General features: G+C 39.7%; 8 non-coding genes across 8 annotated transcripts; 2 read left to right on the top strand and 6 right to left on the bottom strand.

The window, feature by feature from the left end:
* Nucleotides 1–3,781: 3,781 nt before the first annotated feature.
* On the top strand, nt 3,782–3,900 carry LOC130660063 (5S ribosomal RNA). The gene has a single exon (XR_008987266.1). It is a non-coding gene; the product is annotated as a 5S ribosomal RNA (ribosomal RNA).
* Nucleotides 3,901–4,250: 350 nt separating this feature from the next.
* LOC130659660 (U1 spliceosomal RNA) lies at nt 4,251–4,415 on the bottom strand. Its single transcript, XR_008986864.1, has one exon. It is a non-coding gene; the product is annotated as a U1 spliceosomal RNA (small nuclear RNA).
* Nucleotides 4,416–4,600: 185 nt separating this feature from the next.
* LOC130660715 (U2 spliceosomal RNA) lies at nt 4,601–4,792 on the bottom strand. The gene has a single exon (XR_008987913.1). It is a non-coding gene; the product is annotated as a U2 spliceosomal RNA (small nuclear RNA).
* Nucleotides 4,793–5,114: 322 nt separating this feature from the next.
* Nucleotides 5,115–5,187, bottom strand: Trnar-acg (transfer RNA arginine (anticodon ACG)). The gene has a single exon. It is a non-coding gene; the product is annotated as a tRNA-Arg (tRNA).
* Nucleotides 5,188–9,657: 4,470 nt separating this feature from the next.
* Nucleotides 9,658–9,776, top strand: LOC130660078 (5S ribosomal RNA). The gene has a single exon (XR_008987279.1). It is a non-coding gene; the product is annotated as a 5S ribosomal RNA (ribosomal RNA).
* A 350-nt stretch (nt 9,777–10,126) lies between these two features.
* Nucleotides 10,127–10,291, bottom strand: LOC130659661 (U1 spliceosomal RNA). The gene has a single exon (XR_008986866.1). It is a non-coding gene; the product is annotated as a U1 spliceosomal RNA (small nuclear RNA).
* A 185-nt stretch (nt 10,292–10,476) lies between these two features.
* Nucleotides 10,477–10,668, bottom strand: LOC130660716 (U2 spliceosomal RNA). The gene has a single exon (XR_008987914.1). It is a non-coding gene; the product is annotated as a U2 spliceosomal RNA (small nuclear RNA).
* Nucleotides 10,669–10,990: 322 nt separating this feature from the next.
* On the bottom strand, nt 10,991–11,063 carry Trnar-acg (transfer RNA arginine (anticodon ACG)). The gene has a single exon. It is a non-coding gene; the product is annotated as a tRNA-Arg (tRNA).
* Between the last annotated feature and the right edge of the window lie 4,030 nt (nt 11,064–15,093).

Here is a 15,093-nt window from a genome sequence, read left to right on the forward strand (position 1 = left end):
CCTAAAGGAACGCGGTGGTTCATCTCGCCAAGCTATTACAAAATATATTCATGCAAATTACAAAGTTGCTGAAAACTCAGATCATCATCTGAAAATGGCTCTTAAACGAGGAGTAACATCAGGCGATTTGATTCAAACTAAAGGCACTGGTGCTTCTGGATCATTCAAGCTAGGTCAGGTAAAAAAAGAAAAACCTAAGAAAAAGGCCGCAGCAAAAAAGCCAACGGCAAAGAAGCCTACTGCAAAGAAAAGTACACCAAAAAAGAAGCCAGCAAAGAAGAGCACGCCAAAGAAAGCAGCAAAGAAGCCTGCCACAAAGAAAGCCTCGGCTAAGAAACCAGCAGCTAAGAAACCCACAAAGAAGCCTGTTGCTAAAAAACCTGCAGCAAAGAAGGTCAAAAAGACTCCCAAAAAGGCAGCAAAGAAGACCGCAAAAAAATAATTTGTGTGTATCTGGCTATTACATTAACAAACGGCTATTTTTATAGCCACACATTTACAAAAAAACATTATCTTGGTACAAAGTTAAACTTGTTTAAGTCACTTAAACAGTTAAAAAAGAGTAATTTTAAGATTAGATTCCCTAAGTTTAAGTATTTTCGTTTTTAAATTTCTTATTTTCTTGCTTTTACTTTTCTTGCCCTTCATATTTTTAACATTGTCAAACTTTATGTAGCATAAAATTTTTATGTAGCATAAAATTTAAACAGAAAGCAGAACAAAGTTTGATATAAAAAGCTAGCCGTAATATTTTTTATGGATGTGTGGCTATAAAAATAGCCGTTTTTTGTTTGGTAAGATGCTTAGGCACGTTCCCCACGAATTCTTCTTGCCAACTGGATGTCTTTAGGCATGATTGTAACTCGTTTTGCGTGAATGGCACACAAGTTAGTATCCTCGAACAAGCCAACAAGGTACGCTTCAGAAGCCTCTTGCAGAGCCATAACGGCTGTGCTCTGGAATCGCAGATCTGTTTTGAAGTCCTGAGCAATTTCTCGCACAAGACGCTGGAAAGGCAACTTGCGGATCAAGAGCTCGGTTGACTTCTGGTATCTTCTGATTTCTCTGAGAGCAACTGTACCAGGTCTGTAACGATGTGGTTTTTTCACTCCTCCAGTAGCTGGTGCGCTTTTCCTCGCAGCTTTAGTGGCGAGTTGTTTTCGTGGAGCCTTTCCTCCAGTAGATTTACGTGCAGTTTGCTTTGTACGAGCCATATTTTAAGAAGTCGATGTAGTACGGATACACAAGACGGTCTAAAATGCACTATCGCGCCAAAGTTTTATTTCTCATATTGATTGACAGCTAAGGTTCAAAACAAACCATTTGATTGGTGCTAAGAAAGTAATTTCTGATTGGCTGCATAATGACATTACGCTCATTACTTTAACATTTTTATAAAATCTGTGTTTTTTGGCTACGGGAAAACGGCTGTATCTTCTGATACACAAAAGCTTTTGACTTTTTTTTTTTTTAGTAAGTAGCAGAAGGTTTGGCGAATTCCAACGATGCCAAATTTATTGCCTTACTGAAACATTAAGACCACGAATTTTTAAAAAAACTACAGTTTTACTTAAAAAAATGTACAAAATGTTCGGAACATTTTGTAATGACGCAACTCTATTGGTTAATTAGGGTGTTTCCACGAGCAGTAGGTAATTTTATGGCCTCTTTTTAAAGCTGTCTGAATTCTGTTAACTCAAACGTTGTTTTTGTACTCGTTCTGTACGCAACTATATCAATATGTCTGGACGCGGAAAAGGAGGTAAAGGATTGGGAAAAGGAGGTGCTAAACGTCACCGAAAAATTCTTCGTGATAACATTCAGGGAATCACAAAACCTGCTATTCGACGTCTTGCTCGACGAGGTGGTGTCAAACGTATCTCTGGCCTTATCTATGAGGAAACCAGAGGTGTACTGAAGGTTTTCTTAGAGAATGTTATTCGTGATGCTGTAACCTACACAGAGCACGCTAAACGCAAGACCGTTACCGCTATGGATGTTGTTTATGCCTTAAAACGTCAAGGAAGAACTCTTTACGGATTCGGAGGTTAAGCGTTGTCATTGCTCAACAAAAACGGCTATTTTTATAGCCACAAATCTTTTAAAACATTACTTTGTGCACGCTTCCAAATTACACAATGTGTAAAGTCTTGTCACAGTTACATTTATTGCTATACGATACTATGTCATATATGACACAAAAAAAATTTAGAAATACTTTGTAGGGTTAATTTGCCTGGGAGTGTTTCCGTGAAAAGCTGGGTTAAGTTAAATGTAAGCAATAACATGGATCAATGTACTTGTCTTTTCTGCAAGTACAGCTAATAATACGTATGAAAAGTGAAGCTAATCCACACACACACATGGGGAAGTATTTTAAATGTAGGCTAGTGTTCTTAAGCACATTATTTAGAAGTTTTATTAACTTCGGTTAACTTGTAGTGACGCCAAGTAAATGTTTTTTTAAAGATGTGTGGTCTTAAAAAAGACCGTTTGTGTTTGGTAGACGTTGGTTTACTTGCTGCTTGTGTATTTTGTGACGGCTTTTGTTCCTTCACTGACTGCGTGTTTTGCAAGTTCTCCAGGCAAGAGAAGACGTACTGCGGTTTGAATTTCACGAGAAGAGATGGTCGACTTTTTGTTTTGAAGAGCCAAACGCGAAGCTTCGGAAGCAATGCGCTCAAAGATGTCGTTGACAAATGAGTTCATGATGCTCATAGCTTTGCTTGAAACTCCGACATCTGGGTGAACTTGTTTCAAAACATTGTAGATGTAAATAGCATAACTTTCCTTTCTCTTTCTCTTGCGTTTCTTTTCACCAGTTCCACCAATCTTTCCTCCTTTTTTGCCGGCTCTTTTTTCACCTTTCTTGGCTACTTTAGGTGCCTGTTTTCCTCCTTTAGCTGCTGCGTCAGACATGGTTAAAAATTTTTGCTACTTAACTTGTAAATAAGCATTAAACTGCAAGTCAAAACTTTTTGTTTATAAGTAAAAAAATCGGATCGAATTCGATCCGAAAACGCCGATACGCAATTTAATTGGTTAAAAAAAAAATCTTTTGTTTAATACTTAATTATGATTGGTTAAAAAAACATGATTTCGATCCTATTTTTATGATGAAAAAACGAGTAAAGTTTATTTCGTTAACACTTACGTTAAATATTCGTACGTTTTTGTATTAACTTACAAATCAAATCGCAGTTATGTCTGGACGTGGAAAAGGTGGAAAAGCTAAGGCTAAAGCCAAGACAAGATCCTCAAGAGCTGGACTTCAATTTCCAGTCGGTAGAGTGCATAGATTCCTTCGTAGAGGGCACTATGCTAACCGAATTGGATCTGGAGCACCAGTTTACTTAGCAGCCGTCTTGGAATATTTATCTGCTGAGATATTGGAGTTGGCTGGTAACGCAGCAAGAGACAACAAAAAAGCTAGGATTATTCCAAGACATTTACAATTGGCTGTTCGTAATGATGAAGAATTAAACAAACTTTTGAGCGGTGTAACCATTGCAGCTGGTGGTGTTTTGCCAAACATTCAAGCTGTCTTACTCCCAAAGAAGAACGACAAAGGACAGAAGAAGTAAACCGCTACACTCAGAAAACAACGGCTATTTTTATAGCCACACATCTTTAAAAAAACATTGTTTTTTTCACAAAACTATAACCTTAAAGTCTAATAGATAATCCATGCATACGCCTTGTCCTAAGTAACTCAAAGAAATTAAATAAAAAAATTTGATCACAACGTCAAAATAAATTGCACGTATTTGCCCCTACTAATGTCTACGGCCATACCACGATGAACACACCCGTTCTCGTCTGATCACGGAAGTTAAGCATCGTCGGGCCGGGATAGTACTTGGATGGGGGACCGCCTGGGAACTCCCGGTGTCGTAGGCTTTTCATTTTCATTTGTTGCCTTTTCATTTCAATGGTGCTGTGATATATTTCTTGTTATAACAATTAAGGAACGTGGCGGTTGTTGAAAGTGTTTCCTATGACATTTTCCTACGACATTTTCAGGTGATAGTACGAGAAAAAAGAGCTTTCAAATGCATACAAACTCGATCTATTGCCGATCATCCAATAACCCTGACGGAATGGCAAATAAAATAAAATTCCGCCGCCTTCCGAGGACTTATATCGCAATCACGTTTCGTAACAGCCAAGCGAGGTTTTACCTTAGCGTTTAAGTCACCACCGACATTTGGCCGCGCAACTTTTCTAAGCTCATTCATTTTGACTTAAGGAGGGGGCGAGCGCGGACGCAGGCCCCCACTACCAGAAATTGTACGGTCGAGTTACTGACGTTTGCAGTAATCGCAGAGGTCAGCCCAAGCGTAGTGCAATGCAAGAGCCTCACTCTGGAAGAAAACCCTCATTGATCAGTCTTTACTTCCCCGTCAGGTAAGTATGAGTTGGAACTGCACCGTAGCATGAGGGTACCCTTCAAAGTTTGTTAATGCTTGTGGCTTGAGTGTGTTATAAACTGCCGTGTCGCGGGGCATAGGCTGTATTCTCCCCCAGTGTACGCGTTTTGTTCCCGCCGTAGACTATGCAGAGTGCCGTCGGAAAGAGGACTGCTATTATTCTTTTATTGCTTATGTGGGCCGCCATCGGTAATAGTGCAACACCAAGGCAACCCGTGGTCACGGCGTGAATGAATCCACCTCCATGACCCAAGGCCAAAAATCAGATTAATATACTGACCATTCAGAGAATGGCCTACCAGATATTAAACTGATAAGAACAGATACTACACTTGATCTTAGCCATTAGGCCGAGAAGCGATAAAGAACAAGCGTTGCCATGATAGGCATCGTCCACACACCGTAACTGCTTGTGGAGCATGTCACGTTACTGTAAAGCTTACAACTGTCACCGCGTACGGATGGACGGCGACATAGTAAAAATCACGGCTGTTGATTTAGCCGTAGGATGGAGAGCGACTGTAGCGAGTGGATGGTAACTTACATGAATGCTAACAAAGGCGACGATACTAAGTGCGTGATATTACTTTCCAATATGACTGCGTACATTCCGTTTATCAACGCATTACGCCAGAACGTGCGCGCGCGTTACACAGTAGACCATGCAGCCGAAATGCGACAGTGCGACCCTGCCAGGAGTCGAACCTGGAATCCCCTGATTCGTAGTCAGATGCCTTATCCATTGGGCCACAGGGCCATGCTTATGACTTCGCCCCATCGTTATTTTGGCTTGCGCATTCGTTTTACTTACGACAGAATTCTTCGTGTTTGTAGCCATGAAAGAAAGGGACTTCTGTGAGTGAATTTTTTTACTGTGGTCTAATAAAAAAGTCGAAACGCAGTGCCCAATATATGAATTGCTCCTAATAGCCGGAAACAGGCCGTGTCGATGATGTAGGCCGACATACGCAACGCAAACCAAAGAACGCTTTATGAAAATCCTAACACGGGCGCGGAAGAAGCCCAAATTAACAGAGTAGATGTAATGCTGAAGACCTCAAACTCCAGCAGCTTCTCTTTCAGACTATTGCGTCGTGCTACAAATAAAAATTAACATGCTTTCGCATAGTCGCGGCACCCAAAACGGACATTATACGATGTACAGAAACACACATTTCTGTTTTCGCGCCAAATCAATTCCCGGGAGTGGTACTTTTACGTCCGCATACTTCGCACCGTCTTAAATTATATCTCATTTACACGGTAATGTTTAGTATACTTCTACTGTGATAACAAGCATCGTTTATCGTTGGATTGTTGTAAGAAAACATTAAAAATGAGTGAAGCAGCTTCTCCAAAGAAAATCGCACCCAAGAAGAAACCTGCTGCAAAGAAGACAGCTGATCACCCTAAATATGTGGACATGATCAAGGCTGCTATCGCTACCCTAAAGGAACGCGGTGGTTCATCTCGCCAAGCTATTACAAAATATATTCATGCAAATTACAAAGTTGCTGAAAACTCAGATCATCATCTGAAAATGGCTCTTAAACGAGGAGTAACATCAGGCGATTTGATTCAAACTAAAGGCACTGGTGCTTCTGGATCATTCAAGCTAGGTCAGGTAAAAAAAGAAAAACCTAAGAAAAAGGCCGCAGCAAAAAAGCCAACGGCAAAGAAGCCTACTGCAAAGAAAAGTACACCAAAAAAGAAGCCAGCAAAGAAGAGCACGCCAAAGAAAGCAGCAAAGAAGCCTGCCACAAAGAAAGCCTCGGCTAAGAAACCAGCAGCTAAGAAACCCACAAAGAAGCCTGTTGCTAAAAAACCTGCAGCAAAGAAGGTCAAAAAGACTCCCAAAAAGGCAGCAAAGAAGACCGCAAAAAAATAATTTGTGTGTATCTGGCTATTACATTAACAAACGGCTATTTTTATAGCCACACATTTACAAAAAAACATTATCTTGGTACAAAGTTAAACTTGTTTAAGTCACTTAAACAGTTAAAAAAGAGTAATTTTAAGATTAGATTCCCTAAGTTTAAGTATTTTCGTTTTTAAATTTCTTATTTTCTTGCTTTTACTTTTCTTGCCCTTCATATTTTTAACATTGTCAAACTTTATGTAGCATAAAATTTTTATGTAGCATAAAATTTAAACAGAAAGCAGAACAAAGTTTGATATAAAAAGCTAGCCGTAATATTTTTTATGGATGTGTGGCTATAAAAATAGCCGTTTTTTGTTTGGTAAGATGCTTAGGCACGTTCCCCACGAATTCTTCTTGCCAACTGGATGTCTTTAGGCATGATTGTAACTCGTTTTGCGTGAATGGCACACAAGTTAGTATCCTCGAACAAGCCAACAAGGTACGCTTCAGAAGCCTCTTGCAGAGCCATAACGGCTGTGCTCTGGAATCGCAGATCTGTTTTGAAGTCCTGAGCAATTTCTCGCACAAGACGCTGGAAAGGCAACTTGCGGATCAAGAGCTCGGTTGACTTCTGGTATCTTCTGATTTCTCTGAGAGCAACTGTACCAGGTCTGTAACGATGTGGTTTTTTCACTCCTCCAGTAGCTGGTGCGCTTTTCCTCGCAGCTTTAGTGGCGAGTTGTTTTCGTGGAGCCTTTCCTCCAGTAGATTTACGTGCAGTTTGCTTTGTACGAGCCATATTTTAAGAAGTCGATGTAGTACGGATACACAAGACGGTCTAAAATGCACTATCGCGCCAAAGTTTTATTTCTCATATTGATTGACAGCTAAGGTTCAAAACAAACCATTTGATTGGTGCTAAGAAAGTAATTTCTGATTGGCTGCATAATGACATTACGCTCATTACTTTAACATTTTTATAAAATCTGTGTTTTTTGGCTACGGGAAAACGGCTGTATCTTCTGATACACAAAAGCTTTTGACTTTTTTTTTTTTTAGTAAGTAGCAGAAGGTTTGGCGAATTCCAACGATGCCAAATTTATTGCCTTACTGAAACATTAAGACCACGAATTTTTAAAAAAACTACAGTTTTACTTAAAAAAATGTACAAAATGTTCGGAACATTTTGTAATGACGCAACTCTATTGGTTAATTAGGGTGTTTCCACGAGCAGTAGGTAATTTTATGGCCTCTTTTTAAAGCTGTCTGAATTCTGTTAACTCAAACGTTGTTTTTGTACTCGTTCTGTACGCAACTATATCAATATGTCTGGACGCGGAAAAGGAGGTAAAGGATTGGGAAAAGGAGGTGCTAAACGTCACCGAAAAATTCTTCGTGATAACATTCAGGGAATCACAAAACCTGCTATTCGACGTCTTGCTCGACGAGGTGGTGTCAAACGTATCTCTGGCCTTATCTATGAGGAAACCAGAGGTGTACTGAAGGTTTTCTTAGAGAATGTTATTCGTGATGCTGTAACCTACACAGAGCACGCTAAACGCAAGACCGTTACCGCTATGGATGTTGTTTATGCCTTAAAACGTCAAGGAAGAACTCTTTACGGATTCGGAGGTTAAGCGTTGTCATTGCTCAACAAAAACGGCTATTTTTATAGCCACAAATCTTTTAAAACATTACTTTGTGCACGCTTCCAAATTACACAATGTGTAAAGTCTTGTCACAGTTACATTTATTGCTATACGATACTATGTCATATATGACACAAAAAAAATTTAGAAATACTTTGTAGGGTTAATTTGCCTGGGAGTGTTTCCGTGAAAAGCTGGGTTAAGTTAAATGTAAGCAATAACATGGATCAATGTACTTGTCTTTTCTGCAAGTACAGCTAATAATACGTATGAAAAGTGAAGCTAATCCACACACACACATGGGGAAGTATTTTAAATGTAGGCTAGTGTTCTTAAGCACATTATTTAGAAGTTTTATTAACTTCGGTTAACTTGTAGTGACGCCAAGTAAATGTTTTTTTAAAGATGTGTGGTCTTAAAAAAGACCGTTTGTGTTTGGTAGACGTTGGTTTACTTGCTGCTTGTGTATTTTGTGACGGCTTTTGTTCCTTCACTGACTGCGTGTTTTGCAAGTTCTCCAGGCAAGAGAAGACGTACTGCGGTTTGAATTTCACGAGAAGAGATGGTCGACTTTTTGTTTTGAAGAGCCAAACGCGAAGCTTCGGAAGCAATGCGCTCAAAGATGTCGTTGACAAATGAGTTCATGATGCTCATAGCTTTGCTTGAAACTCCGACATCTGGGTGAACTTGTTTCAAAACATTGTAGATGTAAATAGCATAACTTTCCTTTCTCTTTCTCTTGCGTTTCTTTTCACCAGTTCCACCAATCTTTCCTCCTTTTTTGCCGGCTCTTTTTTCACCTTTCTTGGCTACTTTAGGTGCCTGTTTTCCTCCTTTAGCTGCTGCGTCAGACATGGTTAAAAATTTTTGCTACTTAACTTGTAAATAAGCATTAAACTGCAAGTCAAAACTTTTTGTTTATAAGTAAAAAAATCGGATCGAATTCGATCCGAAAACGCCGATACGCAATTTAATTGGTTAAAAAAAAAATCTTTTGTTTAATACTTAATTATGATTGGTTAAAAAAACATGATTTCGATCCTATTTTTATGATGAAAAAACGAGTAAAGTTTATTTCGTTAACACTTACGTTAAATATTCGTACGTTTTTGTATTAACTTACAAATCAAATCGCAGTTATGTCTGGACGTGGAAAAGGTGGAAAAGCTAAGGCTAAAGCCAAGACAAGATCCTCAAGAGCTGGACTTCAATTTCCAGTCGGTAGAGTGCATAGATTCCTTCGTAGAGGGCACTATGCTAACCGAATTGGATCTGGAGCACCAGTTTACTTAGCAGCCGTCTTGGAATATTTATCTGCTGAGATATTGGAGTTGGCTGGTAACGCAGCAAGAGACAACAAAAAAGCTAGGATTATTCCAAGACATTTACAATTGGCTGTTCGTAATGATGAAGAATTAAACAAACTTTTGAGCGGTGTAACCATTGCAGCTGGTGGTGTTTTGCCAAACATTCAAGCTGTCTTACTCCCAAAGAAGAACGACAAAGGACAGAAGAAGTAAACCGCTACACTCAGAAAACAACGGCTATTTTTATAGCCACACATCTTTAAAAAAACATTGTTTTTTTCACAAAACTATAACCTTAAAGTCTAATAGATAATCCATGCATACGCCTTGTCCTAAGTAACTCAAAGAAATTAAATAAAAAAATTTGATCACAACGTCAAAATAAATTGCACGTATTTGCCCCTACTAATGTCTACGGCCATACCACGATGAACACACCCGTTCTCGTCTGATCACGGAAGTTAAGCATCGTCGGGCCGGGATAGTACTTGGATGGGGGACCGCCTGGGAACTCCCGGTGTCGTAGGCTTTTCATTTTCATTTGTTGCCTTTTCATTTCAATGGTGCTGTGATATATTTCTTGTTATAACAATTAAGGAACGTGGCGGTTGTTGAAAGTGTTTCCTATGACATTTTCCTACGACATTTTCAGGTGATAGTACGAGAAAAAAGAGCTTTCAAATGCATACAAACTCGATCTATTGCCGATCATCCAATAACCCTGACGGAATGGCAAATAAAATAAAATTCCGCCGCCTTCCGAGGACTTATATCGCAATCACGTTTCGTAACAGCCAAGCGAGGTTTTACCTTAGCGTTTAAGTCACCACCGACATTTGGCCGCGCAACTTTTCTAAGCTCATTCATTTTGACTTAAGGAGGGGGCGAGCGCGGACGCAGGCCCCCACTACCAGAAATTGTACGGTCGAGTTACTGACGTTTGCAGTAATCGCAGAGGTCAGCCCAAGCGTAGTGCAATGCAAGAGCCTCACTCTGGAAGAAAACCCTCATTGATCAGTCTTTACTTCCCCGTCAGGTAAGTATGAGTTGGAACTGCACCGTAGCATGAGGGTACCCTTCAAAGTTTGTTAATGCTTGTGGCTTGAGTGTGTTATAAACTGCCGTGTCGCGGGGCATAGGCTGTATTCTCCCCCAGTGTACGCGTTTTGTTCCCGCCGTAGACTATGCAGAGTGCCGTCGGAAAGAGGACTGCTATTATTCTTTTATTGCTTATGTGGGCCGCCATCGGTAATAGTGCAACACCAAGGCAACCCGTGGTCACGGCGTGAATGAATCCACCTCCATGACCCAAGGCCAAAAATCAGATTAATATACTGACCATTCAGAGAATGGCCTACCAGATATTAAACTGATAAGAACAGATACTACACTTGATCTTAGCCATTAGGCCGAGAAGCGATAAAGAACAAGCGTTGCCATGATAGGCATCGTCCACACACCGTAACTGCTTGTGGAGCATGTCACGTTACTGTAAAGCTTACAACTGTCACCGCGTACGGATGGACGGCGACATAGTAAAAATCACGGCTGTTGATTTAGCCGTAGGATGGAGAGCGACTGTAGCGAGTGGATGGTAACTTACATGAATGCTAACAAAGGCGACGATACTAAGTGCGTGATATTACTTTCCAATATGACTGCGTACATTCCGTTTATCAACGCATTACGCCAGAACGTGCGCGCGCGTTACACAGTAGACCATGCAGCCGAAATGCGACAGTGCGACCCTGCCAGGAGTCGAACCTGGAATCCCCTGATTCGTAGTCAGATGCCTTATCCATTGGGCCACAGGGCCATGCTTATGACTTCGCCCCATCGTTATTTTGGCTTGCGCATTCGTTTTACTTACGACAGAATTCTTCGTGTTTGTAGCCATGAAAGAAAGGGACTTCTGTGAGTGAATTTTTTTACTGTGGTCTAATAAAAAAGTCGAAACGCAGTGCCCAATATATGAATTGCTCCTAATAGCCGGAAACAGGCCGTGTCGATGATGTAGGCCGACATACGCAACGCAAACCAAAGAACGCTTTATGAAAATCCTAACACGGGCGCGGAAGAAGCCCAAATTAACAGAGTAGATGTAATGCTGAAGACCTCAAACTCCAGCAGCTTCTCTTTCAGACTATTGCGTCGTGCTACAAATAAAAATTAACATGCTTTCGCATAGTCGCGGCACCCAAAACGGACATTATACGATGTACAGAAACACACATTTCTGTTTTCGCGCCAAATCAATTCCCGGGAGTGGTACTTTTACGTCCGCATACTTCGCACCGTCTTAAATTATATCTCATTTACACGGTAATGTTTAGTATACTTCTACTGTGATAACAAGCATCGTTTATCGTTGGATTGTTGTAAGAAAACATTAAAAATGAGTGAAGCAGCTTCTCCAAAGAAAATCGCACCCAAGAAGAAACCTGCTGCAAAGAAGACAGCTGATCACCCTAAATATGTGGACATGATCAAGGCTGCTATCGCTACCCTAAAGGAACGCGGTGGTTCATCTCGCCAAGCTATTACAAAATATATTCATGCAAATTACAAAGTTGCTGAAAACTCAGATCATCATCTGAAAATGGCTCTTAAACGAGGAGTAACATCAGGCGATTTGATTCAAACTAAAGGCACTGGTGCTTCTGGATCATTCAAGCTAGGTCAGGTAAAAAAAGAAAAACCTAAGAAAAAGGCCGCAGCAAAAAAGCCAACGGCAAAGAAGCCTACTGCAAAGAAAAGTACACCAAAAAAGAAGCCAGCAAAGAAGAGCACGCCAAAGAAAGCAGCAAAGAAGCCTGCCACAAAGAAAGCCTCGGCTAAGAAACCAGCAGCTAAGAAACCCACAAAGAAGCCTGTTGCTAAAAAACCTGCAGCAAAGAAGGTCAAAAAGACTCCCAAAAAGGCAGCAAAGAAGACCGCAAAAAAATAATTTGTGTGTATCTGGCTATTACATTAACAAACGGCTATTTTTATAGCCACACATTTACAAAAAAACATTATCTTGGTACAAAGTTAAACTTGTTTAAGTCACTTAAACAGTTAAAAAAGAGTAATTTTAAGATTAGATTCCCTAAGTTTAAGTATTTTCGTTTTTAAATTTCTTATTTTCTTGCTTTTACTTTTCTTGCCCTTCATATTTTTAACATTGTCAAACTTTATGTAGCATAAAATTTTTATGTAGCATAAAATTTAAACAGAAAGCAGAACAAAGTTTGATATAAAAAGCTAGCCGTAATATTTTTTATGGATGTGTGGCTATAAAAATAGCCGTTTTTTGTTTGGTAAGATGCTTAGGCACGTTCCCCACGAATTCTTCTTGCCAACTGGATGTCTTTAGGCATGATTGTAACTCGTTTTGCGTGAATGGCACACAAGTTAGTATCCTCGAACAAGCCAACAAGGTACGCTTCAGAAGCCTCTTGCAGAGCCATAACGGCTGTGCTCTGGAATCGCAGATCTGTTTTGAAGTCCTGAGCAATTTCTCGCACAAGACGCTGGAAAGGCAACTTGCGGATCAAGAGCTCGGTTGACTTCTGGTATCTTCTGATTTCTCTGAGAGCAACTGTACCAGGTCTGTAACGATGTGGTTTTTTCACTCCTCCAGTAGCTGGTGCGCTTTTCCTCCCAGCTTTAGTGGCGAGTTGTTTTCGTGGAGCCTTTCCTCCAGTAGATTTACGTGCAGTTTGCTTTGTACGAGCCATATTTTAAGAAGTCGATGTAGTACGGATACACAAGACGGTCTAAAATGCACTATCGCGCCAAAGTTTTATTTCTCATATTGATTGACAGCTAAGGTTCAAAACAAACCATTTGATTGGTGCTAAGAAAGTAATTTCTGATTGGCTGCATAATGACATTACGCTCATTACTTTAACATTTTTATAAAATCTGTGTTTTTTGGCTACGGGAAAACGGCTGTATCTTCTGATACACAAAAGCTTTTGACTTTTTTTTTTTTTAGTAAGTAGCAGAAGGTTTGGCGAATTCCAACGATGCCAAATTTATTGCCTTACTGAAACATTAAGACCACGAATTTTTAAAAAAACTACAGTTTTACTTAAAAAAATGTACAAAATGTTCGGAACATTTTGTAATGACGCAACTCTATTGGTTAATTAGGGTGTTTCCACGAGCAGTAGGTAATTTTATGGCCTCTTTTTAAAGCTGTCTGAATTCTGTTAACTCAAACGTTGTTTTTGTACTCGTTCTGTACGCAACTATATCAATATGTCTGGACGCGGAAAAGGAGGTAAAGGATTGGGAAAAGGAGGTGCTAAACGTCACCGAAAAATTCTTCGTGATAACATTCAGGGAATCACAAAACCTGCTATTCGACGTCTTGCTCGACGAGGTGGTGTCAAACGTATCTCTGGCCTTATCTATGAGGAAACCAGAGGTGTACTGAAGGTTTTCTTAGAGAATGTTATTCGTGATGCTGTAACCTACACAGAGCACGCTAAACGCAAGACCGTTACCGCTATGGATGTTGTTTATGCCTTAAAACGTCAAGGAAGAACTCTTTACGGATTCGGAGGTTAAGCGTTGTCATTGCTCAACAAAAACGGCTATTTTTATAGCCACAAATCTTTTAAAACATTACTTTGTGCACGCTTCCAAATTACACAATGTGTAAAGTCTTGTCACAGTTACATTTATTGCTATACGATACTATGTCATATATGACACAAAAAAAATTTAGAAATACTTTGTAGGGTTAATTTGCCTGGGAGTGTTTCCGTGAAAAGCTGGGTTAAGTTAAATGTAAGCAATAACATGGATCAATGTACTTGTCTTTTCTGCAAGTACAGCTAATAATACGTATGAAAAGTGAAGCTAATCCACACACACACATGGGGAAGTATTTTAAATGTAGGCTAGTGTTCTTAAGCACATTATTTAGAAGTTTTATTAACTTCGGTTAACTTGTAGTGACGCCAAGTAAATGTTTTTTTAAAGATGTGTGGTCTTAAAAAAGACCGTTTGTGTTTGGTAGACGTTGGTTTACTTGCTGCTTGTGTATTTTGTGACGGCTTTTGTTCCTTCACTGACTGCGTGTTTTGCAAGTTCTCCAGGCAAGAGAAGACGTACTGCGGTTTGAATTTCACGAGAAGAGATGGTCGACTTTTTGTTTTGAAGAGCCAAACGCGAAGCTTCGGAAGCAATGCGCTCAAAGATGTCGTTGACAAATGAGTTCATGATGCTCATAGCTTTGCTTGAAACTCCGACATCTGGGTGAACTTGTTTCAAAACATTGTAGATGTAAATAGCATAACTTTCCTTTCTCTTTCTCTTGCGTTTCTTTTCACCAGTTCCACCAATCTTTCCTCCTTTTTTGCCGGCTCTTTTTTCACCTTTCTTGGCTACTTTAGGTGCCTGTTTTCCTCCTTTAGCTGCTGCGTCAGACATGGTTAAAAATTTTTGCTACTTAACTTGTAAATAAGCATTAAACTGCAAGTCAAAACTTTTTGTTTATAAGTAAAAAAATCGGATCGAATTCGATCCGAAAACGCCGATACGCAATTTAATTGGTTAAAAAAAAAATCTTTTGTTTAATACTTAATTATGATTGGTTAAAAAAACATGATTTCGATCCTATTTTTATGATGAAAAAACGAGTAAAGTTTATTTCGTTAACACTTACGTTAAATATTCGTACGTTTTTGTATTAACTTACAAATCAAATCGCAGTTATGTCTGGACGTGGAAAAGGTGGAAAAGCTAAGGCTAAAGCCAAGGCAAGATCCTCAAGAGCTGGACTTCAATTTCCAGTCGGTAGAGTGCATAGATTCCTTCGTAGAGGGCACTATGCTAACCGAATTGGATCTGGA

The sequence above is a fragment of the Hydractinia symbiolongicarpus genome, chromosome 9, assembly GCF_029227915.1.
Source record: "Hydractinia symbiolongicarpus strain clone_291-10 chromosome 9, HSymV2.1, whole genome shotgun sequence".
NCBI lineage: Eukaryota > Metazoa > Cnidaria > Hydrozoa > Anthoathecata > Hydractiniidae > Hydractinia > Hydractinia symbiolongicarpus.